At 36.9% G+C, this 26,691-nt stretch overlaps 1 long non-coding RNA gene across 1 annotated transcript in view; it reads right to left on the reverse strand.

Moving 5' to 3' along the window:
• LOC127022014 (uncharacterized) overlaps window positions 1-25,365 on the reverse strand; it is a 300,415-nt gene extending 275,050 nt beyond the window's left edge. The window contains exon 1 of the long non-coding RNA XR_007767283.1: window positions 25,311-25,365. This is a non-coding gene — a long non-coding RNA (uncharacterized LOC127022014). The remainder of the gene's footprint in view (window positions 1-25,310) is intronic.
• Window positions 25,366-26,691: the final 1,326 nt, after the last annotated feature.

A 26,691-nucleotide genomic window follows, 5' to 3' on the forward strand; every position in this document is an offset into this window, starting at 1 on the left:
TAACTGTACCTGGCAGTTGACTGAGTATTAGGAGCTAGTTAATGTGGGGGTTTTTTAAAAAAATGCCTTTTCTTGGCAAGAGATTTTTTAAACAGCTGATCTTTTAGCACCTTAAAAAACATCATCTATATTTACCTTTTCCAAAAAGTAAATATTGTTTTAGCTGAAGAAAAATCTTTCTCTTAAAAAAAATTTTTTTCTGGCTCAATTATTTCCAAAATATTTTCTGCCTTTCTAGGCTCCCTACTCCTGCCTATGTTGCAGTGTGACAGTATCAGAACTAGCTTAATCTCAAGCTCCACAGAGGGGAAGCAAAGCAGAGTTGGTAGTAAATGAAATTTCTAGCTGTGCAAGAGGAGGGCTGGCCTGCTCATGCTTATCAACAAATAAAATTTTGCTTGGACTAAAAGACAGACAGCAAAGAGAAAAGCAGGCAGAGACAGAAAAATTCAACTCCATTAAGAGGAATGTGCTGAGATGCTGGGCTTCGAGCCAAAACCAAAGCATCCTACAGCATGGAAGCCCAGCTCACCTAGAAACAGGGAGAAAGGGAATAATCTCCACAAAAGCAGTGACTGGAAACAGAGCAAACTTCTTCCTGAAGAAACTCTGCCTTCAAGGTACAGAACAGCATTGGGGTAAAAAAAACCCCAAACTACAGGTCACCCGAAATATCATAGAAGGTCTTTCCAAGAGTAATGACAGGATGATTTTCCATGCTTCTTACAAGAGCTCAACTTGTACCGAATAAGCTGTCGTCACCAAACGTCGTCGTTTCAGTTGCAGTTTCATACTATTCTGAAAATGATATTTGTACAACCTTCATGGAAGCTCTGAGCCTTCACAAATGTTAGAGAGAGAGTGAAAAGCATAAATTAGATGTCAAGCTCCTTTATTCTGCCTGACTCGCAACTTGCTGTGGACAAGACAGATGTCTCCCTTCTCTCTACCTGCCCTCCCCATCCCCCGCCCCGCCCCAGGATGCTTCTGACTGAAGAGGATCACTCTACCTGAGAGCAGAGAGGAACAGGTACCCTGAATCATGTACAACGTCTGTTTCCCCACTGCAACCCCTCAGACATGCACGAAGTATCAAGCTGTCCTTATACAATCCCACCCTACTAGTGCTTGTGCACCTCACCATTTTTGTACGTTCAAGTTTATGCCAAAGCCAGCTTATATGAAAATACTATTATGAGCATAAGGTACTACAACACAGAGAGACTAAGTCCTGGATTTTAGTCTCAGAGAAAGAACTCAACCTAACAGTCAGATCACCCAGCTTCTACATGAGTGTTTCAACTGTTTAATATATCTTCCTTCCTAGGTATGAGGTGGGAGTAAATCTTTTTTCCTTCACACCACTGATTTCATTGTTGGAAGATCATTTCCTAGTAATATGACATTTACATGATTCATTAAACCTTTCTACAAGTCATATTTCAGGAATCCCTTTTCAAGTGATTTGAAAGTAAGCAAACTTAACTTTGGCAGAGTTTGTTTCCATATGTCCAAAACACTAAAAAAAATAAAATTGTGTTCAGAGACCTTAAAAGGAGTTTTCCAACTGTGAAGCCTAGTATTGTTGATTAAAATGGTATCTGGAGCAAAGTTAAATAATACTTCTGGGGTTAAATGCTGCAGTTACTAAGCAGAGAGACCAGGAAGAAAGCCAAGTTTGGCTGATTTCCCCAAATGCATCACTCTGACCATCTGTGAGAGAGGTAACATTCTCTTAAGAGAAGAAACAATTATCGAAAAATGGGTTGTGGGATTGTCTTGATACGTATTTTGTTGTTGTTCAATTAACTCTTCATTTATAGTCTTCCCAAAGCACTAAAAACCAGATGAACCTAAACACTGTTGGCTCTGCTAAGGTGTGAAGTTTTTTTTAGATGTGAGTACACACACAGTGCAATAGGTGAACCTCCGTAACTCACCACTGTTACATGTTGCAAACCTTTTTACTTTGCAACGTTTTATCAGCTTTATAAACAGAACACTGGTTACAGATTTTTTTTTTTTTTTACAAGCAGAGAAGTGCACACCTATCAATATTATCTATGTATATGTGCATAACCATGTGTGCCTGCATGCTGCCTAAGTTACACAAATTGAAAAAGGAAATTCTGCTTTAGAAAAACAAACTCAAAACCTGAGAGGCTGATGATTGTCCATCTGTAAATCTGGTCTTACATCTCCTGGAAGGTGTTGCAGGTACCAGAAGCACACCTACTGACATAAAGCAAAGTGTCCATTTTTTTATTATGATGATATCTAGAAAGGCAGATTTCACTTATCCTTTACGTTATTCTAGGGTCATAAATCATTGACCCTGAATGGTAGAGCCTTATTACTTCCTGACTGCTCTCATCTGCTGGGGCGGCTGCTGGGACATGTCACATCCCTAAAGCAGTCCTAATTTGCAGGAATTACTGAACGGATTGCTAGCTGGCCTTGCTGTAGAGTACAGAGCTGTAGAAATACGCTGTTGAGGCCCCTTTCTTTAAGAAGTCATTCAACCATTTGCACGAAAAAGACGTTAAAACAATTTTGAGCAAATCATACCATCTTTTTGCTTTTCAACTCAGGTTTGAGCTTCCTGCTGCATGTGATCTCATTAATGCAGCATTTTCAGGGGCAGGCCAGAAATAATTTCCTAATAGGAAAAAAAAGCCCCAAACATGGTGGCTTTAAAAATTCTCACATGCACAATGCACAAGCTTATCTGTCTCTACTCACGCACAATTCTGTTGCCCTTCAGCAGCAGATACAACGTTCTGATTAGTTTATCTCTCTACACATACTAAGGTATATAGTTACTCTAAAATAACTTTAGAAAAAATAGAAAATAAAATATACTTATTCAAATATATTTTTGTTATGATGCAGACTGTTACAAAGAGAGCAAGGACTGTAGAATTAACCACGTGAATCTAAGCATTATTTCTAACGCAGACAGCAGAACAGATGATTGCCCGGCCTGAGGCTCAAATATTATTATCCACTGAGATATAGACATTAAAATAATCACCAGGAAAAGTGTTCTTCATCAATTACTTAAAATGCATTGGAGTTGGACGCTCCTTGCTATTTCTTCTTGGGAAAGTACAGAAGGAAAGATATTTTTAAACTACCTTTGCTTTTTCCTATTCTTGTTCAGTGTTTGGGTTTTTTTCAGATATTCATTGGTAAAATACAATCTGAACACTAACAATTTGTTAGATTATTTTCAAATATGTTCTTTATTTTTCCATTATCTGTATTTCTCTGTTGCACAATAAATGATTCAGAAGTAATTGACCCTATTCATTGATTAGATGTAAAAATATCATTGAAAAGATCGTCCGTAATTACAACAAATTACTATGTGTTAAAGTTTTGATATCCACCAGATTTGAATTATACGGGTTGAATTCTGAGCCATGAATTCCCAAAATTTACAGTATTGTGCATGGAAAGATGTGTCAGCTATGATGTAGTCATGACTATTCACTCAACCCATTGATAAAAGTTGGTTATAATGACTGCGGGGAAATTAGATTAGCTTGTTTGGTGTATATGAGAGTATTCTAAAAGCTGTAGTTAAATATATTCTTTATAATATACTCCCTGAATGAAATGGGAAGATATGTAATTCCCATTACCCACTGCAATCTTTTCCTTTTCTTACCAATTATTTACACATATCCCTAACTGCCAAGAAATCTGAGAAAATCATTGGGACATTTAGAGCCAACAGAGAATTTGGGAATAACAAATAACTTTCAACGACGGATAGGTCAATTAATTTGTTTCGAGAAAAAAAAATCCCACTGAAACTTGAAATTGAATCATGTAATGTCCTGGATTTAAATTTCATATTAAGTTAGGCAAAAAGAAAAAAAAAAAAAAAAAGAAATCAAAGAAAGGTTTTCACTCATATTAAAAAGACCCATTTTTTTCCTTTTTTGGGCACACTTGAACTGTAGTCTCTTGAGATGCTTGCCTGACCCAAAGCAGAACAACTGCCAAGATAGTGACACAGAAGAGCATGGATAAAAAGGATAGAACATAAAAAGTGTGACTCAAAACAACCATGAAGTGGAAGCATTTTTGCTTTTCCTGTCATAAAATAACTCTGATTCCATAAAGCACCTCAAGATACGGTGACAGGAAAGGGTAGCAGGGCAGTAGGCTTACATGCATTTATGCCCCCACCTCCCCAGCAGTGAAGGCATGCATAGAGACTGTGGCAGTGCCACAGACAGGAGTGAATTTGAGTTATACATATTAGAAGCCAAGACTTTAGTAAAACCAAAGTGAAACCAATTAAGTGAAACTTCCAAGAAAAAAAAGATCCTGAAGAATTAAGGAAGGGGTTGGGGTTTTTTCCTGCCTTCCTTCCCTCCTTTGTAATTCAGAATAGTCTGCAGAAATTAAGATTCATTATACTTTTAATTCACCATGATATAAAATTAGAGGAAGCCGTTAGAGAAAGCACCTTTTCTGTAACTTAAAACACGTTGTCCCACAAAGTTTTGCTCACATGTACAGATGCATTCATTATTTCCAGTTTACGCTACCTCTGATTTTGCCTACTGCATCTAAATTTCTTTCCCTTTCAACTAGAGTATATTGTCTTCGTTATATTACACACATAACGAGGCTGTGTAGGATTGCATAATGCTATCTTTTGATGAGGACTGGTTTGTAAGTTATACAATAGATTGCATGATCTTCTCACACCTTGAACCCATTTCTTTATTTGCGTATTTTTTACACAGTAAGTTTCAGCTATTACCAACATTTTTACTATGGACTCATTCTAAAAATCTGTTAGCCTGCATCAACACATTTTGTAATATTTTCTTCTTGTATTTATTCTACAAATTCATAAGCTGTATGTTTCCTTCTGCAATGGCATGAAGCTGGCATTTTTAACAGGGTGGGATTAAATTTTCTGTGTGATCATGAAGCATTAAAGCTTTACCACACAAGACAGTCCCCTGTGACCTCAGCTATAGAAACAGAATAACTTTAAGCATGCTCTTCCTAGGAATACTCCCCTCCCACTCACCTTCAGGTCCCTCCCCTGTTACTTTTATTAATACTGCCAACTACTTTATACCTTGCTGGATCATTATTTGGTTCTCTGAATGTTTATTATGAGGCAAAGGTAACCAAATAAATCAAACCAACCTCTAAAAATGCAGAAATTTGATTTGAACCACTGTAGACATAACAAAAGCAGCTTTAAAGTCAGATCACAGAGATGGGGAGTTTCTTTAGAAAATGAGCAACATTAACCTTTTATTATTTCTTGCAGCACTGACGTAACTCATACATGAAGTATGCAAAAAGTCTAAGCATTTTCCTGTCTACATTTCTATCGCTCTTTCTCCATATCTATTATTTCAGTTTTAGTTTATCTTTTAAGTCAGAGGCACTAACCCACTATTGCCATCTTCTGAAACCAAGACCTAGAATTTATGCCCCAACTTTCCATCTAATTTCATCTATTACGAGCTAAACTAACTGCAGTCCAGATACTCTTGCAACATCTGCTGCACTCCAGACCATCCAGTTCTCTTGGAACTCTCTCATCTTCCCTGATTATTTTCCTCCTATGATGCTGGGGAAATGCAAAATTCCGTCATTTCTAAAACTCTAATATGATAATCCCTGAGCAGAGTATGTAGCCCAGAATTAGAGGAGGATCACCAGAAAAAAAGTAGATAGTAAGAGGCTGACACTTTTTGCAAAACCTTGGAATTTCAGTGACTGTAAAATAATAAGTAATTCTGGTTTATTTGTAAGGGAGAAAATTACAAGCAGCTTATCCTACTCGCAGCTCTGTAGGCTCCACCAGTCTAAAAAGGTATAGAATCTCAGCATGTTGTATGGGCATAAATATATGACTACATAATAGTGAAGTCATGCCTTTCCCATTGCCACTGTCCTGTGCCAAAATCAGCTGTCTCCCATTCTCATAACTAAATTCCTATACAGGTCTATTCTTCATGAAACAGAAATGGATGGTATAGCACACCACAATTTTGATACACTGTGCTTACACACAGGCATCAATTCTACTAAAAACACAGCTGAGCAGCATGGAGGACAATTTCTTTTTTGTGAACCACCACCAATGTTTAGTTCTTACAAGTGGAGGGGAGGAGGGAAGGATGGGAAATACAGTTGGACATTTCTGTAGTTCTTCGCCAACACTTAATGACTTTCCATGGAAACTTGCACGAGTATTAACAATAACAAACTCAACATATCAAATATTCTCAAGACAGCACATTTTGATCATATGCAAAACTTGGAGGAAGATGTGTAATGAACCCACCGCATGATTCCTTCCATGCAGAGTGTGTGATGACGAGATATAGTTTGTGTGGGTTCCGGCGTTATTTTTGCTTCATATTTTCTCTGTGCGCTATATACAGTGAGAAAGGGCCATTTGAAATTATCTGCATTTATAAAGTGCATATAAAATTTAACTCTCAAACAGAGGAAAAAAAATCTGACCAAGATATAAAGAAAATAGCTCCCAAATCTCGATAAGGATCTAACCAAGTGATGTACCAATCGAACCAAATAACAAGAGTTTTAGAAGTGCTAAGTAATTAGCATGTGACTGCAATAATTTTTTGTTGTTTCTAGTGTTCAAAGTGTGCTCTCATAGATAGGTGCAGAACATCCTAGCAGTGTTCTGAAAGCAGCAGAGTCCTACTCATCCAGGCACAATGTCAGCTGACACATTTATACTGCTCCTTGGACCTGAGCTAATGTCTGCCACAGTGCCGCAGTGGGACATACGGCCCACTGTCTTCAGCATGACGCTGCAAAAGGACCAAAAGCAACATGTACTAATGAATAAAGTACCATATGATAAACCAAAACAAGCAAACAAACAAAAGGAATATTTATTCATTACTTTGAGTGACAACTACAGTATATTTGCATCTATAGAAGTAATTTCTATTCAAATTTTTCAATTGAGATTAAGCCGCCCAATTTTAGGCGTCATTGACTTTTATGACCTATGTTTCAGGCTTTTGAAGTGTTTTCTGTTTTTTAAGAGTTTCAGTCCCACTTACTATAAAAATGTTTAATTAAGCTGTAAAGACAGCACTAAGAAATAGGTGAGAAGTATTCACTTCCACATTATAATTGAGCAGTCAGGCACAGACTAAGTCACAAATAAGCACAAGAAAAGTTAAAGCAGAGAGCTATTGAAAGATAAACATCTGATAATTATTTTATTGTCTCTATCCTATTGGAACACATTATTTTTTATATATCTATAAAGCAGTCTTCTGCCCTCTGAACAGCTCCATTATAAGAGATTAGTATCTGTCAACTAAATTTTTACATGTTATATATAGTTACAGAACAGACAACAGACAGCTAATGAACCTTGTTTAAAAATGAATACAAAACAATTACTAAAATTTTTAAAAGACTAGAGATAAATGATGGTAAACTCAAAGGCTTTAAGAAACTTGTTTACCAGAGTCAAAAGGAGATCTCACAGAAACAAGTTCAACATCTCTATAACAGCATGACAACAGATAAGAATATGTGGTCTGGATTACTTTTTTGTTGTTGCTTTAATTGTCACTTTAATGCAAATACTCCACAAATCAACCAATGTACTGAATTATCCGTGTGATAATATATTCAAACATTTGACATTTACATTAATTGGAGGTAATGAAGAAAATATTCATGTTGTTCGTTGGATGAGACTAAATGGGCTGGAAATTCAAATGAATAAAACATCATTACAACATACACTATACACCTGTTCATAGCGCTATTGACAGCTTGATATTTTTATTAGGTGCATGCACAGCAATACAAGAACAAATGACCATTTTCACACTCAGAGGATAGAAGTAAGCACCCAGAGCTCAGTGTGTGGGGTCACTTAAACCACAGAGCTATGACAAGTGCTTAACTAGCCCCAAAATGCCTCCACTTACTCATGACTTCCAATTTTATAAATTACTTACAGTTTAGTAGGTGCAAAGCTGGTGGAAAATGCCTTTTCTGGTGGCTTGATTGACAGTATAATTATACTGTGTTTTTGTTTTTAGCACTGTTATGCAGAATCATAATGCCATAAAAACAAAATATGAATGTTATGAGCTTTTAACTTTGACAAGGTCATTCTGAAGCCTACCAAAGAGATGTCATGAAAAGCCATAGCCATCATTAGCCATGTCCTGTAAGTACAGCTGTACCTCCAGTTATAATTTAGTAAGACTAAATACTTATTTCCATATAAATTTTAAGACAACTTTTCTAAATCAAAACAATCAGAAGAAACAATCCAGATATTTATCCATTTTAATTAATATTATTTCTTTTAAGGAGGTGCCTAGAACCACTAGTGACAAGTTAGATTCCTCTCTCCGAGGCTCTATACTTCAGTTAGTTAATGCCTTACAGAAATTTCTATAGACTTTCAGCTGCAAAACAGCACAACTCAATAGAAATGGGACAGCCTTATAGAATTTACCTTTTAAAATACCTTTGATCTATGGTTTATGAAGATTCATGATTACTAGGGGCTTCAGTGAGAGAGATGAGTACTCAGACGTTCCAAAAAGAAGAGGATACAGATTATTCTAATTTCTTTTAATTTTTCCAAACATGAAAAGAATCTAATTTCAAAATACAAAAGAATTACAGCCTATAAAATCTAAGGATTGGCTTTAAATTACATAGAAAGCTCACTAAGTTAGGATGTGTAGGACTTCCCATGAAGAAACAATTTTCCAATTTGCAAGGAAAATCCTTCATCCTGTAAAGTGTTAGTACTGAGCTGGCCAGCTTTCCCCTGCCTGCCTTGATCTTCATCTGATACAAGAAACCTCACTCCAAGCTGTACTGAAAAGGTGCTGATTTCATAGTTTTAGTTAAAGGTTTCGATTCCCTTTGGATTTATCCCACATGGGGGTTCTTAATCAAAGGCAAAGCCATCAGGCTGCTCCTTCAAACTCAAAGCAACTAATAGTGCTAAACCAGGAAAGACACCCATAAAAATTCCACGGAAGAATAAACAAAAATCCTTAAAGAGGCACACTTGATTGCTGTCCCATCTTTCTACATATTAGAAACTATCCCAAGTGGCTCCAGTTCTCATCATGCACCTCTTAAAAAACAATAGAGCTTCACCTTGTCTCTTAACTTTCTTTTGTCTGCAGCTTTTAGGACCACACAATATCAGACTCTTCCATTTCCAAAGGAGAAAGAAAAGCAGTTGGGAGAAAGTCAGCTCAGCTGAGCAAGCTTACCAATGATAAAACTGTTGCATATCTCTTCCATGCTAGTCAGGCCGTCCTAGGGAAGAAGCCAGATTGCTACAGAACTATATGATGTGCCTTACTGTGATACAATGGCAAGTAAGGACTTGAATTCCACAATTGCTATTGTCTGAAATAGTTAAAATAATATGCCTTCTGTTGCACAGAGGATGTTGAGAAAGGCTTATACACACAGCACTTTATTTGCAGGGTCCATAACTGATGGCATACATCAACTCTAACAGGAACGTTACTTTGGGGAAAAAGAAAAAAAAGGTTACAAGAAACACCAACCTCCGGTTGCTCTGACACCTTCAGTGGATGGTCATCATCAGCCTCTTCACTGATGTTTAGCCTTAAACCCAGCAGTGATATTATTGACATCTGTTGTAGTGTTAGTCCTGATATCCATATGGCTGTACTGTCACATAATAACAGCATGGAGATTAGAAAATTTGTTTTACCACACTCAACTGATCCCCCACCCCTACTTTAGGCAAGGGTAGGACACTGAATGGGGGGCTAGGACACTGGAAGGCAGACCAGATTGCAATATTCTTCCCCCTGTATGCTGGCCACAAAACATTGGTCCTTCTGAACAGCAGTCAGGGTTGCATAGTGCTTTAGGTGTCTTAGACGTGCTAATGCTAAGGGTCAGACATTTGAAATCTCTCTAAAGTGCCTTTGCTGACAGGTCTTAAGGCTTGTACCTAGTTCCTGTGTTTTTCCAAAGCCTGCGTGGCAGAGTTTTGTGCTTGCTGTTCTCACACTGTTGTTTTCATGCTGTTATTCTTATAGCCTTGCACTTGCAAACCCCAGTATTGTTGGGAATGTTATTCTATCTTGTTTTATTGTTCTTGTGAAAAGCAGCAACCATGGTGTGAGAATCACCCCTTCTCTCCTTTCCTTACCCCTAACTTTGTAGGTTTTAGTTTGTATTAGAGAAAACACAAAACCTAGCGCCTAACAAAGTAGACAGTGTATTAACTATAATTCATCTGATAAATAGGATCCAATACTATATACGCATGGAAGCTTGAAAACCAGTCAGCATACAACACACTCGATTAAGCAAACTCCAGTCAACGCTAATATCATCATAAATAGGCACAAACAATGGGGTTTGAGCAGGTCTTGATGCAAAGTATACAGTCGTAGGGATAAAGCATGGCGGAAGTCATTGTCATACGCATCATCATCACCTGCTGCACTAGAGAGAACACTCAGACAAGGACACTTGTCTGGGGTTGCTCTTATTTCTCTTCCCAGCTAGCCACTGGAGAGTTTTCCCCTTTTCCTTCTCTCACTCTCCCCTGTGTTTGGGTTTTTGGTTTTGTTCCCCCCTGGCCCCCCAAATTAACTCTTACTGTTCATGAATGCCATCAGCTACAGAAGCTACTAGTACAGCCTTTCTCAACATCCTTTGTGCAGCAATATAATGACAAGGTAAATCAATTTAAATTTCCTGAAAATTGTATTCTTTCCACAAGACATGAACACATATTTTCTCACAGCATTTTCTCTTTACTTTCTACTCATAAAAGGCACGTATTCAGACTTCAAGTTATTTTTCAACTCTTTTCTTACTTTTTTTTGCTTTTCAGCATTTTTGTTGAAGAAAACATAAAAGTTGGAAACAATATATGATAGCAACAGTTTTAATACTATTTTAAGGACATGCAATGCCTTCTTCCTACTCCTATCCATACATGTTCTTATGCACATTTTCTGTTCACGCATCACCCATGGGTCAGAATCATTCTTACATGTGTTACTATGGTATGTTTACATTCAGTAGGTATCTATTTTTGTGCATCTGTGTTCTAGGGACCCACATACAGCATCAACATATGCTGTAGTCCACCATTATGTTGTTTCTTTTGCTATTGTCTGATCTCTCCATGTATTTTCACTGAACCAGTTCCATGATACATTCCCTTACTCAGTAATTGTGACCTACGCTCCTTTTCCCTAGAAGGAAATACTGTACATTTGGCTGGGTTAACTAAGTCACACTGCAGTTTTGTGTCCATGTCTTTATTCACCCCTGTTGCTATTCATTCCTGCCAACTGCAACCTTGATTAGCAATTAAAAGACTCAGATCATCGGTAAAGATATTGAATAACAAGTTGTAACAAATCTGGCAGAAATTAGTGTCCCCTGAGGCCTAAACCACCCCAAACTGTAAAGCAATGGTGTATACATAACACTCTGGGAGCCAATGAATCTTTTGAAGAACAGGTCTAATTTACTCTTTATTGCAAAGGCTACTAAGTGAATAGATTTCAGTGGCATGTCTACAAAGACAGAATTCCAATAGTGGAATCAAGATGTTATAAAAGCATAAAGAACAAGGGCAAGGTCTCAGTGCGTGGTACAGAAAAATGGCTGCAGTTATTAGGTAACCAATAATTTTCTGCCTAATGCATTTTCCTGTCTGCTTATTTAATACTGCAACTTCTACTGATGCTGGCAATCCAGGAGAGGACAACAATGAAGTCAATACGCTGTTGTCCTTTTTGCATGATTCTGGATCTATGCCTGCAAGCGTAACTGCAGTAACATCTGAGTAAAACCAAATACTCTGCACAGCAACTTACTATTCTAATGCATGACCGAAAGAGCAGGAGACTTAGGAAGATACAATACCAAACTATGGAGCAACCAGGGTCACTCTTTATTTGTCCATAGGTACTCTTGTTCAGCTCTTTTTCCTTGTTAGGAAAGATTCTCATTTCCTATCCTGACTGATGCTTTCACAGAAGTTTGGTATCTGCTCTGCGGCTGTTAGTTTCCCTCTCTTTTTTTTATTCTCTCCCTTCTGTTGCTCCTTTACATACCTGCCCACATGCATTATACATAAAACTGTGCGTATAATAAAGCCTCTGAAAGAATATCATATCAGGAGTGTCAGTGCAAAAGAGAAACAAATAGATTCTACTTTAAGATATCTTATTTCTCATTATGTCCAAACGGTTAAAAAAAAAAGTTCTTCCTACCCACTCCTCATCAGCCTAAGCGCTATTTTATCTTTCAGAAACACTGCAGGCAAAGTACATGAAGGAATGAATGCACAAGTGATAACGGTAGGACTCAGCTATCAATTTGGGCTTCCCTGTTGTCTTGTTATAGACAAAGAACTGTCTATAACAGGCTCGAATGAGTGATGGCTCACCAGTGCTTCTCTTAAACCATTTACTATGAGGTAAGCTGTTCTAAAAAGTGACCTCTTCTATTATCAGGTACCCAGAAAAGCACTGTTTCAACTTTGCTGTGACAGGAGATCCCAGATTTCAGCCTGGTACTGCAGTTCATTAAAGGTAAATATCACAGTTCACATGGAAGCTTCCACAACTGGTCCACAACTGTTTGGCTTCACCCGCTTTGACAGTTCTGCAGAGAAGCCAACTCCAGCAGTAAACACAAAAGAGACCTCATAGACAGCAGATACACTGTGCCTATGCATAATATTTTCAGGTAGAACAAAATTTTTGTAAATCGTTATGATAGATTAAGAAGGAACAATATCTAATACAGGCAGAAATATTAATTCTCATGTTAAAAGCAAATATGGAAGACAAATGTGCATAATACCAATATCTTAAAAAATGCATACCTACTGTAATAATTCTAATAATATCCATGAAGAAGAAGGGTGCATATAATATTTGTTGCTGTTATTAAATATTTTAAGACAGACTAGGGAAAAAACCTGCTAGGCACTTTGTCTTCTCTAATTCTCAAGAGCAGATCAAACTCAGGCAGTCACCTTTACTTGGGAAAGTACACACCTTCCTTCATTAGGAATACACAGTTTAATGATCAATTTAGTATGGCAACAGAGGGACAGGTCTTCTCCCATCACACTGTATTCTTTAGAATTCTGTCAAGCAAATGCCAGAAAGGCAAAACTGGAATGATTTTAGTACTGACCCTGAGTTTTACCTCAAATACAAGCTGCATAAGCTCTTCTAACTTTCTTGGTACAGTATTACTCTGCTAGTAGGGCACCCATGGACTAAACCTGACTAAGTATAAAGGATCCTTTTGCTCATTTGTGTATGCAGATATATTACAGAAAGAATGTGTGGCCTACAAGCATTACAAAGGGAAGTTTAGGTTCATGCGATTCAGCTTAGTGGTCTGTGTACCGCAACCTAAGACATCGTGCCATCTGCGAAATAAGAGGTGGAGGGGAGCTCTCAAACCACCTTTATATATGCCCGTAACCTATGCATCAGTTCATACTGCAATAAGCTATATCCCAAATGCTGTCCCTTGCTAAAACCAAGGAAGCATATAGTCACAACTTATCTCTTGGTAGTACCAATCCTGGTAACTTAGAGAACTGCAATTACAATGATAAACTGATGATTTCATAAATCAATATAGCCTCATTTACGTCTATTACCTTCCTGCTCCTACTAACAGTGATGGTTCTTCTGGACTTATTTTTCAGAGTGATTAAATCACACCTCATCTGAAAACATCAAGCTGCTCTGCCAAGGCACACCCAAACTAACATAAACTAGTCTGAAGCTGAAAGGACTTTTACCAAATGCCTTTAGCCTATGCAACAAAATTCCAGATCCAATGCAAGATAAACTTTGCATTAAGATGCAAAAATAGCACTCATGGATAGAGAAAATAACTCCTATCATTGCTATTATGACTGTTGGACTCACAGTTTTATATGTTATTTAAACTTGAAAGAATAAATTGGGAGTAAATTTTCAGAATCATACGTGTTACTCTGGCTGTCCTTACATAGACCACAATATGTTGATACATGCTTTAAGCAGAATGGGGATATTGCAACTACGCATGGAGAAAAATTTTAAGTTCTTAAGTTTTTATTTTTCCTTCATTATTCCTCATACAGCAATCTAAACTTTTTTCTGTGCAAGATGTAGGTGAATGTAAGGGTACCAACAAAACAACTAACTTATACATTTGCCATATTTTATACAGTAGAAAAAAACCCTACCATTTCAGTCTGCCTGATTCCTGATGCAATGTCTTGAATCTTGTCTAAACTAAGAAGCAGGCCTTATTCTCCCTTCAGTATAAGTTGCTTTTAGCTTAGAGGAAATGAAACCTGTGTATCACAATAGAACTGAAGGTCAGGAGGTTATTCAGCTTGCTGTGGCAAGTAGTGTTGATCTAAATCACAACTGCCTGATCAGCGCTACTCACACAACACGAAGAAGTGGAAGGGAGGTTGTACAAAGCCAGTATCAGGTTACTTCTGTCTCAGTCTTTGAAATAATTTTCTTACCCCTACAGCTTTGTTTCCTTTATAATGTTAATAAACTGAACTGCCAAGGGAAGGGAGGAAAAAAAAAAAAAGAAAAAAAGAATGCCAAGAAACGGCTTAGGCATCTTCCAGTAGGTATATGGAGGACATCACCTCATTCCAAATAATAATCTAATTGAAAATAGCTTCCTAAGGTATTCAAATTTTCTAGCTAACGTAACATCTTAGTCCACAATCAGTTTAGTCTGGCAAGCACCGTTATGGAGAGGAGTGACTCTGCTCTTCTCCTCACCGAAAGGCGCTTGGTTCTGTTTCTCCCTTGTGGTGGAATCGCTCTTGCAGTCACATGGCGACGCAGGATACATATCTAGCTGAAAATCACAGCAGCAGAAAACAGTTATGTTTGGGCTGGATCAGTTCACAGACTAGAGTTGTCGTGTGGCTGTGTGTGAATTTCTGTAGCACAAACACAGGGTAGGAACAATGCCTAGTGACATACCGGAGCGCAGTGGTTCCTGCTGAATTGAACCGATAATGGAATTATGGTGTGAAGTACCTCCATCAAAACAGGCCATAGGTTAGAAACTAAGCAACTTTTCACCAGCCTGGAGCTAAGGCATCGAAGGGCAACAGAATCACTCTTCTAGTTAACTCATTTAAAAAACATAACCCCCCCCACCTGCTCCCCAAAACTTCAAACAGATAAGTATGACTGTTAAATAAATAAACAAGAGTCATGAAGATTGCTCTTATTTGAAAAGTGAAAGACCCTGTGGGCAAGCTGCCTTGAGAGACAGCAGTGTGTCCTGATGCGGGTGAAAGTCAACAGCTTAGGCGAGTCACATTAAATACCATGGCAATCAGCTAGGTAAGAATTTGGGTTTTTACAGCACATTTGCTATCAACTGTTCTCTTGAAGTTTCACCTCTGAGGTAAGACAGTATAATTTACATATGTAGTAGCAGACAGATCCAGAGATATCTATTTGCAGTATTTTACAGAGCACTAGTAGAACAATTTTGAATGAACTATGGCCTAAATTGAGGAAGGAGGGAAAAGGTCAATAAACAGAATGAAAATCTCCTAATTTGATCCATTTGCTGACAACAAACACAGATTGGGCAAACTACCAGGCAACTCCAACAGAACTAGCAAGGTTAATGGAGCTGCTGCTGTAACATATTGTAGATCTAGTAGTGTCAGTGGCGATAGTGGTAATGTTGTAAACACAGTTTGTTTTCCATCTGGTGCGTGGTATATGCCCTTGATAAAAGGGTGCTGCATTATGCTTTTCTTTTCTCCTAAATTTATTTACTCCTAAAAATGTATAATGATTTAATAGCCATATACAGAGACAGAACTTCTGCTTTTAAAGAATCCTTATAAAAAATTTCCCTAATGAGGTTAAGGACAAGATTAAATCAAAAACATTCTCATAATAAGCATGGGATTCCCCCCCCCCCTTTTCAAAAAAACCAGTTCAACTACTTCTGCAGTTGAATACCCTCCGAGTAGTTGATGTGAATGCTGCCTAAGTCTGGAACGGAGAATAATAATATTTTACATTTATATTCATCCTGAGCACTTTACAAATTACATAAAACACAATTTTGAAGCTATTAATTAAAACTATAAAAGATCTATGTTCCAAGGCAAATTAAAATCAATGGAAAGTCTTACCTTCATTGCAATTGACTTTGGATCAGGCCTTGAGAGATCACCAATACAAAAATAAAGTACCTTTCAGTAGCACTTCATGCTGACATGCAGTAGTTGTGAGTCTCAGATTCAACTTTATCCTGTACTCTTAAGGAGCTGAGCATGTAGTTTTAATTCTCTTAATCAATGTTTTTAACTAATACTCTGTTGATGCCTTGATCTGAAATATAATCACTCTTTTCATCAAAATATTTACAAGAGAAAATGTGGAGCCTTGAAGATTCATGTTTGAATTGTGCATGGTATCTATGGTTACAATGTATTATAGATGGTAAGGAACTGTAACACATTACGTGAAATAGAAAGAACTGCAATCAGAAAGAATGTAAGACAGCCTAAAGAAGATAATACATTGCCTAGAGAAATGATGTGTATATTGGAGCAAGCTGATTAGAGGGAATAAAGCAAAGGGGAAGGGAAACTGCATGCAAATAGTCATATGCTGACACTAAATAAATATGAAACAGAACTTCTGGGATTGTCAAATGGCCACAGGGACAGGCCTACCCAAAGGTCATGAGCTATTTAGGAAGGCAGGGCAAGGTGGCTTGCCATTCCCCCATGATCCAGTCTGCCACCTTGTATGTCTGAAGTGACATGTGTCTTCTCCCTTTGTTTCCGATGCTAGCACAGGTACTGGATCAGATGCTGTTGGAGGGGAATGGTTGTCTTTTGTGACTGAGAGAACATCTTAGTGAGTTAGTCTTGTCTGCCGTAAATCTTGTTAGCAAGACTATGAAACTGCCAACAGCAATGACTAACCAAAATGTCTGAAATTTGCTGTAAAAGTGTCCGCTTGAAGTCTACTCTCTATTGGAAGCATTCAGTACACAACTGCATGTAAACGTCTGTTAAGTCACCAAGCTCTAAGTTTAGCTTTAACTTTTCAGAGCAAACACTTAGTTCTGCTGACAACCATTTTGACTAAACTATATTGAATGACAGTTCAGTAATCATCTGCATTTCATAGATAATGCCCAGTAGTGCAAGTGAGTACCTGTGTAGGAGTACAACAAATTTGTGAGTTGTTCACAGGCAAGAGACAGAGACATTTTATAAGAAACTACTATAAAATCTTATACTTCTAAGTTCACATAATTCCATATGATACCTGGGTGCTGTACTCCAGTAAAGCTGCAGAGTTCTACAATACATTTTGTTTCAACAACTAATACTTAAGCAACATAGATGTGTTGACTATAACCAAAAACTTTGTTCATCAGCCTAGGGCCTGTAATGGGCAAGCAGGCGACTGCCACATATGAGCTGCTACTAACGCCACGTTGGTCCCTGCTCTAATCTTCAAAGAGCTTCACAAAGATGGCTTTGCTCTACCTTCCTCTGCTGGTTTCCTCTAATTTGGAATGGAAATCAAGATCTCTGCTGGCTACTTTGCTCAAAAACACCAGAGAAATGATACAGAGACAAGGAACTGAGGAAAGGTCAAGAGATAACAGGAACAGGCATTGGAAGGAGGAACAAGGAGGAGTTTTTCCAGTTACTGCTTCCACTGTTTTTGAAGAGAAGGTGATACTTCGCATGCACAGGATGTTTAGTAGGATCTTTTCTGATTAAGCTAGGGAAGACTTCACGTAAAGGGCAAAGGATACACAGCAGGTCTTGTATTTTATATGTTTTCTCCTTAATCTGAAAAACTATTTCTTCTTGAACTTGGAAACCCAGAAAAATAATTTCTTAGCGACAGTAATTAATCTATGTATATGCCAATATATTTGGAGAAGTAGAATCCTGGCTTAAGTTTTAGCATTTATATTGCCAAATCTATTCAATACGAGTGATAAACAAATTAACATAACAAAGGTAAAAAGACATTAACAGTGCAAAGATTAATTCCATCCAATATGAACTACTAGCTGTGGCCTATGTTACCTCAAAGGTTGCACTGCAGAATCATCATGGATTTGCTTTAAATGAAGAAGTATAAATTAAAATTTAAGAGCTGAGTTTTCACTCTGAAACAACCAAAACACAAGTCCAACCACTTCTTACACACTGGGATCATTGAGACAAACAATTCTTATTATTAAATGTTCTCTTCTAAGAAAGAAACAATTGATTTCTTTTTGAAATAGAGATTTTGTGACAACTTTCTTTTTTCAGGAAAATGGAATCTAGATTGCCCCCCACCCCACCCCTGCCAAGCATTTTGTTATGTAGTAGTAGTAAAATCCTAACTTTTCCAGTTCTTCATTCTACTTTTCCCTTCTTTTACCCCCCTTCGGGAAACAGAGCTGAAAAAACCCCCAAGTTTCAGAAAGCAAACATCAGTCTTACTAGCCGTCATGGTTTAACCCCAGCCAGCAGCTAAGCATCACGCAGCCGCTCCCTCACTCCCCCCCGCTCCCAGTGGGATGGGAAGGAGAATCGGGGAAAAAAGGTAAAACTCATGGGTTGAGATAAGAATGGTTTAATAACTAAAGTAAAATAGAATACTAACAATAATAATAATGAAATATTATAATAATAATAGTAATGAAAAGGAATATAACACCAAAAAAAAAAAAGATGAGGGGAAAAAAGAAAAAAAAAAAAAGACAAGACAAGTGGTGCACAATACAATTGCTCACCACCCGCTGACCAATGCCCCAGCAGTGATCCACCCCTCCCAGCCAACTCCCCCCTGTTTATATACTGGGCATGACGTTCCATGGTATGGAATACCCCTTTGGCTAGTTCGGGTCAGCTGTCCTGGCTCTGCTCCCTCCCAGCTTCTTGCACACCTGCTTGCTGGCAGAGCAGGGGAAACGGAAACGTCCTTAACTTAGGATAAACGCTACTTAGCAACACCTAAAACATCAGTGTGTTATCATCAACATTATTCTCACACTAAATCCAAAACAGAGCACTGTACCAGCTACTAAGAAGAAAATTAACTCTGTCCCAGCCAAAACCAGGACATTAGTCTATTTTTCCCACTGGAGAAGGTGAAAAATACAAGTGTGAAATGACATACATAAAATAAGCGAGCACAGTTACAAAGAAAGGGAGACTTAGAAAGGAGAGAAAAGCTGACGTTAAAAAATTCCCAAATATCCATACTGAATTGGCAAAAGAATGAGAACAGATTCAATGAAGCTGCAAATGAAACATGTTTGTGTTCTCTCAAACATTCTGAGCATGCACTAACAGAACAAGAAGAAAGGTCCAAAAAATTCAGTTCCATTTGACTGTACTTCCTTTGTTTGTTCAGGTTTAGAGAAGAAAAATTCAAATATGGCTTGGTTGTTCTTTATATTTCTTGCCAGATAGGAAGTATTAGAACTGTTCTGAAGAAGCTTTTCAGAAAAGAATTTTTTTGAGAGAAACCACTTCCTTAGCTGGAGAATCTGGATCTTGTGCTCATACCCCAAACTCTAAAGTAACTTTTAAATTTTTAAGGAATATGCTATACAGGCTTGTTTAGCTGACAGGTTGAGTTTTCCAGTATTTAATCCACATTTTTAAGAGAGTTTTTGAAAATGTTCCATTTTCACTGTTAGACCTAATGTAAAAAGTGATTTTCTACTAAGAGATTGGAATAGGAAGAGAATTTCTCGACAATGCTACTCAATGTTGCTGACAACAACACCCTGCCCCCCCCTTTTTATAAAAAGTTTTTAGATTATAGCAAAATAATATGAATGAAAATATGGTGTTCACATGATAGTATAGTTTCAGCAAAACTATTTACAAGGAAAGCACGCTATTCATCTCGGACAGATATCAGATATACAGAAGACATATTTAGGTTATATATACACCAAATTCTATGGCTGTTATTACGTAGTGGTTACACTACAAGTGCCAAAAGTCACCAGCAATGATTAGGAGTATATGGCACTGAAGCTATTTAAGCAACTAAGATAAATATACTCATTGTAATAGGTTACTGTTCACACGCACAATATGCATTAGCTTTTGACCTGATGAGCGTGTAGTTTAAAATAGTTAAGACAGAAAGCATAAAGGAGAAGATGTATTATTATTATTACATAGCAAAATGACGCTTACTCAGCTACAGGACCCTGACAAGCACAGGAGACAAATGCGTATTACCTGAATTCATTAGTCCTTTTACTTACTAGGTTTCTCTAAACATAGGTTTACACTAAATTACTCCACTTTTCTCTAACTCCTTGTCATGATGTGCTATCATGCCCTTATCATGCATGATGCAGTTGGCTAGGATACCATCCTTTTTCCTTAAAACCAATTTTCCTTTCCATCCTCCATTCCCCACTCCTGCTTTTACACAGAAAACCAACTTCTAGCAATGACCAGTTTGTGTGAAAACAGCTATTGGAAAACAATTCCTGATATCACAAATTATTATTATTTTTTTTTAATCAAAACTGAATAGTAAGTTGTTTCAATTACCTCCGCAATATAAAATATTCCTGTGTATTTAAAGCCTCTAAATCTGAAATATATAAGCTTGCTCATTACTTAAAGACTGAGAATCCAGAAGAGTAGAATCATTTAATGACACGTATCTTTAAAAACCATGCAACTCCAAAAACTTCCATGGTATTAAACACGGTAACAGTAAAATATGTTGTCTGTCTACAGATTAAATTATTCTGGATAGAATTTTTTTATTCTGTGTATATACAGCACCTAATACAATCAGGTTTTTGATATCAAATAGTAATTTCTACTGCTACAGAAATAAAAATTTTCTCCATGCTGAAATACAAAGGGAATAGCATAATAAGTAATTAAGTTAGGTTATGTTTCTCACTTCTTATTTAACACTGAATATTTCACACACACAGGAATGATTCCAGGTTCATAATACTAAGAAGTAGCTATTTGTTTAAAGCTTGAAGTTTAGAAATGGAACAAAAATCTAAGGATATTCAAGAAATCAAGACTTTCATCCTGCAGTATATTCACAGCACTCAATGTTGGGATTTGGCATCTTAAATATGCCTAAATTCAAGTGCATCTGAAATATTATTTCCAGTATTCCTAGTTATGAAGTCAGAGTGCAGTACTTGCACTATAAAACATGCTCAAACCACAGCTGCCTATCACTGTTGGATTATTATATGGTTCCAATACAGCTAACTATCATTCATAAGCTACATATTATTGCACAGAACTGTGACTTCCATTAGACAGTCAGTTACACCTTTGCATTGAACAGCCTTTTCACTTTGTGTGGAGGAACCACACATAAGAAAGTCCCAAGATATTTCAGAAAGCAAATACAAAGTAAACATTTCATTACGTAACTTCGGTTGTATCACTTCAGGAAGCAAGTAGGAGTCCCTGCACTGCTGCTAAAATAGTGCCATTGCAACAATAAGAATTCTTTATTCACAAGTTATCTTAGAATTTCCCCCAAATTATTTCCAAGAGCAAGGACTGAAAGCCAAACCTGAAACATTCTCATGTTTTCATCCTCTTTTTACCAATATATTATTTGTTCTGTTTGGTACATACTGATTTCCCTTCCCTCTGCATTTTCACTTGCCTTCCAATAGCTGCCCAACTTGAACTAAACAAGAGCGACATCTCCAAACTAAGTTTATGGAGATCTAAATTACTGCACCTCATGCAAATACACACCACACTCCATCTTCCCTGTAAAACTGTAAATCAGTTTCCCATTCCAGGGAATCTTCTTCAGCAGAAGGACGGTGCAATGTTTTTGTTGGATATTTAATGTTCTGTAACTCTACTGTAACTAATGGAAATCCTCTTCTCAGAAATTGAATGCGGAAGACATTCCTGTACAGTATGTGATTTCCAGACAATGTTCTGTTAATTTCTTAATGCATCTCTTACTTTGATTTATAATTGTAGTGAAAGAGATTTTATTAATCACTTTTCATTTATGCTCTCTGTTATAAGCAAAATCAGCCATAGCTCTTTAAAAGGACTATTTTCAATGCATTTATTACTGTGATGCATAACATTATGCAATGAAACTGTTCTACCTACATTAATCACAAGTGTTACCTGTGATGTGGGAAGCATTTATTTTACACCTTGTTTAGGTTAGTCCAATACATTCTTTAAGCTGAAATATTCTTCTTTCCTTTCACTCTAAAATTTTATCACCAGCATTTTATTGAAGCTTGATTGATACACACTGTGAATGATTCAGCTGTAAACAACTGTGGATCTTGTATTTAAAAATTCTTGACAACAGAACTCCTCATGAGTTTTATGGTTCTTACCAACTAATTATTAAAATGAATAAATTGTAGATTAGTAATATGTGCATTTTGCCATTGATTATACTGGAAAAAAGACCACAGTAAGAGATGTGTGTTCACAAAATAAGATTTTTCTTTTAAAATTATTACATTTCTTTCTTTCTTCTTCCTTTAATTTTGGATGAAGTCTTTAACTACGCCTTTAGACTACAGTCATTTGTAAGGCAGGTACTTCCCGGAATGTTTCTTTTATAATTCCTGGAATGTTTCTTTTTTAGATTTCTACTTTTCATGGAATCAAGTAGTGGCAAATATTCTGTAATATACATGTGTTATATTTATTTCTCAGATTAGCTTTGATTCATGGATCAACAGAAGAGTTATTTAATGAAAAACTATCTTAAATAAGAACTATCTGTCACAAACCTGTCTAGGCTCATATTTAACCATATTTTATTCCTTATATAGATAATGTCAGGGCTTGATTTTCCAACAGTCCCAATAATCTTAAAGATAACTCTGAAATTTACTTGCTATCTTTACTGTGATGACCTTGAATAACATAAATGGTTATGCACATTTTCTGGATTGCAAACTTTTGCCTGCTAGGCACCAAGATATAAACACTGTCTGTGTAGTTCGTAATCATCGCCTTCCTTATTTATTTTTAAATATGCAGTTCTTAGGGATTTGTGCTGCTCCTGGACGTCTTCAGAAGAAGCACTTGTATTAACATCACAACGACAATACTAAATTTCCTTATATGCAAATGTATTTAAACATAAGTATCAGACAAACAAATTTCCGAAGTGCAAGTCAAATTTGAAATGTTAAAGTATCTGAACTGTACCTTTTTATTCTGCTTGCAAAACAGTAAATGTGAGGATTACTAGAAACCTCAAGCCACCTTTACGACACTAACTTACCTTATTATGACTGATTGGGTGAAATTGCACCTAATGATATCTGCAGTACTTAGTAAGAGCCACTCATCAAAGAAAGATCACCATTTATACCAGCTATATCTACTGCTGGACTCTGATTAAAGATAAAACTAAAATTGTATCTTATAGGAAGCTGAATCAGAGAGGCTTATGAACTAACATTTATACCGTAATTCAAAGTTTATTTCATGGAGAAATTCTCTGGATTTTCTTGACTTCAGAGCATTTTCAGGAGCAGATCCACAATAGGCTCAAGCTGATCTAGGAGTACCCGAAGCTGTGTTCATCTGCTACTCCCTATCTCTCTCTCCCCCCCTTGCACTGGCAATACTGGCTGCAGAATTGCACAGTAACATCAAACTCAAACCTATTCCTAAAGGAAAAATTTGTTCTTATGCTTTCTGAATGACAGAGTCGTCTTGGGGCAGGGGGGGCGGTGGTTTGGTTTTTTTGGTGGTGTTTTCTTTTCTTCTTCTTCTGAGTGGGCTACTGCATGCACCCTTGCAATTGCCAATGTAAGCAGAGAGAAGGAATATGGGGTCAGAGGTGAGGAAATCAAAGCTGCCATTCTGACTGCAGCACAGGCTCAGAATGGTCTATGCCAATCTTGAAACCGCACCTTAAGATATCTCTGCCAAGATATTCATGCGTTCATTTCCATATACCATTTGTGCTGCTTTTCCTTTTAATTAGTTTTTGGATATGATAGATCATGCTTTCAACAGCTAGCACACTACCATATTAAATTTTAGAACTTAGAAAAAGAAAAAAAAGAACAAAAATATGAACTTCAAAGGTTAGGCATGGAATAATAAACGTAGGAAATGACATTCCCACTTTTGTGTTTCAAACATGCTGTTTTCCAAAGGCAAACACGAGAAAGAAAGGTCATGATGTTCTGACCTCAATGCTTTTTCATCTATTTTCTCACATTCCAGAAGTTTGTGTCCTAACTATCAGAGTGTGGAGTGTCACATTCATTTATTTTCTTATTATTAGCAAACGTTAAGTATTTTGTACAAATAGCAACCTATCCAACGCTAGGGTGCACTCATCTCACCTTGTAACACCAAGGGTCAAAAAGCCACTTTTAGGTGATCGGAGAATGAATTTTTAAGCTTCTCTCTGCCTACCTGAAAGTAGAGATTTAAAGCCAAATCTGTCATAACTCTTAACCATTCCAGAATATTCTGCAATACAGCTCCTTATTCCATCTGTTGTGGGAATTCAGAGGGGCTGCATCTGCTCTACTTTGTACAAAGCACTTCATTTGGAACAGGAATGAGCATTACTCCTCAAATTTGTGTGCTGGCTTTAGAGCAATTAGATTGCACCGAAAGGGAGGTGCAAGAGGTAGGGATTTGCCTGGGATCCTAGGTCTCCACTGTCAAGTCCTGTTACTAGGAAATACTCTGAATGGGTGACATCTACAAAAAAGAAGATACTGGATCCCTTGGCTGGCAAGGATGTGTTCTGTGCCAGAAGAACATTCATAATCTCAGCCAATAAATTTAAATTGACAAGTGTCCTTAAATTCTGTTCTCTTTTTTAATTAAGTTTCACCCAATAATTTGGAAAAAATCAATAGCACTACATCTTTATACTTGTTGATCCCATTATAAACTGATGCAGCAAAGACTGTTATTACCAAGTTTAAGTGCCTGTTTTCTGCAAAGGCTGAACTTCATAATGCATTTTGCATCTAAAACCAATCCACACAAAAAAAAAAATCGCAACAAAACACACCAAGAATCCTCATGTCTGTATGTGTACTGAGTGCATCACAAAGGCACTATGCTAAGCAGCAAAAATAATTTTTTACCTGTTTAGACCATCAAATCAAGCAAGTACAACAATTCCAAACATTTTTTCCTTTACAATATATATTCTGCACTCTAGATTAAAAAATAAGTGTCTTACTACTTAGAGTCTCTTCTTCTGCTCTCTTCAAGACTGGCGACTATTCACTCATTCAGTAATTCTAAAAAAGAAGAAAGCAGGAATGCTTATTTCAGGTGTCAAGGTCAAGTTTAAGTTGATACAAATATCCCAAATTCAGCATTTTTCACATGCATTTAAAGATGACATAGTAAAAAAAAGTGTTGAACAGTGTTCTAGAACTTGCTACAAGTTTTCCCATAACCAAAATCACCACAATAGATTTGAACATGTCTGTGTAAGAAAACATCTGTTTCTCCAGTCCTCTTTATTAAGCCTCTCCAGTCCTTAAGTACAGATTCATCTATGTGTCTTTTCCTTATGCTCTCAATGCAGGCATGCCTCACAAATTACAACTATCTACAGTTTTGCATTTCCAAAATTCCTAATAATGGAAATAAGAGTTCAGAGAATTCAAAAACCAAAGGATCATGACAGCACATATTCAAAATACTCTTATTCCAGTTATGTTTCTCTGGTGCTTTGTTCATGAATGTAGAAGATGCAGCTCCTGCCTAACTCAAAGAGTCTCTGACAGTTACAGCCAAAAGTAGTTCATTTGAAGATTTAAAAAAAAAAATAAAATCTCAGAACACATCCCACAGGAAAAAAAAAAAAATTATCTACATAGCTTTATAGAAAAGTCCAAAATATTTTTTCATAGTTTGTGCCAAAATGTCAAATATATATACACAAATATATACTGTCCTTGTATATTTCTTTTACAACTCAATTTCTTTTTCTATTTTCTTTCATCATACAGTTTCATTACAGAATTCCAAGCATAAGTTCATTAACAAAAGCTTCATACACAGCTTAATTTAGCTTGGATTTAGATTGCACTGAGAGCTATCTATTCCAGCTATCATGAGGGCTTAAGGGAATGTTTTGGGTTGCTTTTTAACCTCAGTGCTCCCCACAAGCGGAGGGCTGACAGGAACTGCTTTCAGTGACAAAGAGGCTGGCAAAGCTACTTTTATTTCCTACAAAAAGGTAAAATAGCAACAACAAAGAACAGCACTTAAAGAGTAAAATGAATTTGTATACAATACTCTGTTCTGAGGCAATTAAGAGTTTCATTTACAGCAGCTTGTTACCAAAGTAGTGCCAGCAGTGTTTATTAACTAAAGGTGTTTTTTCATCCTTAGCTCCTTTGTGAAGAAAGTGAGAATTAGCCTACTGTTTCTGGGGAATTACAGTTTTCTAATCATTTAAAAAATGAGGGTGACTAGTTCTGCCACCTATTTGCCCTGCAAACATTGTGCTTCTTATACACACCAGAAGTTCTGACAGTTCTTTCAGACTGCCTATACATTACTTTAAATATTTCTGTACAGATTTTGAATTATTTTGTACGTCAACC

The sequence above is a fragment of the Gymnogyps californianus genome, chromosome 14 (assembly GCF_018139145.2).
Source record: "Gymnogyps californianus isolate 813 chromosome 14, ASM1813914v2, whole genome shotgun sequence".
Taxonomy (NCBI): domain Eukaryota; kingdom Metazoa; phylum Chordata; class Aves; order Accipitriformes; family Cathartidae; genus Gymnogyps; species Gymnogyps californianus.